Source organism: Odontomachus brunneus, unplaced genomic scaffold (assembly GCF_010583005.1).
Source record: "Odontomachus brunneus isolate Ranch 3 - 2012 unplaced genomic scaffold, Obru_v1 Obru_scaffold_212, whole genome shotgun sequence".
Taxonomy (NCBI): domain Eukaryota; kingdom Metazoa; phylum Arthropoda; class Insecta; order Hymenoptera; family Formicidae; genus Odontomachus; species Odontomachus brunneus.
The window spans coordinates 334588-334999 of record NW_022639662.1 but is presented as its reverse complement, the minus strand read 5'-3'; positions in this window follow the sequence as shown (position 1 = coordinate 334999).

Here is a 412-nt window from a genome sequence, read left to right as displayed (position 1 = left end):
TCGCTCCACGGTGGACGCCATTCTCCGTGTGAGGGCCTTCGCGGAGGCCGAGACGGAGGAGGGGAGGGTAGTTGCGGCAGTCTCGTTAGATATAACAAATGCCTTCAACTCCCTCCCCTGGGACCGGGTAGAGGAGGCGATGCGATATCACCGCTTTCCCCTCTACCTGGTCCATATTGTCCGGGCCTATTTTCGGGAGAGGACTCTGGGGTTCGTCGACCGAGACGGACTCCAGCGCGGAAGGGGCATGCGGTGCGGGGTCCCGCAAGGGTCAGTCTTGGGGCCCCTGTTGTGGGACCTCGCATACAACCGCGTGCTTAGGATAGCCCTTCCCCTAGGCAGCACAGTCGTCTGCTACGCGGACGACACGCTAGTGCTGTCCGGGGGCGCCGACTGGGGGGAAGCGACGGCC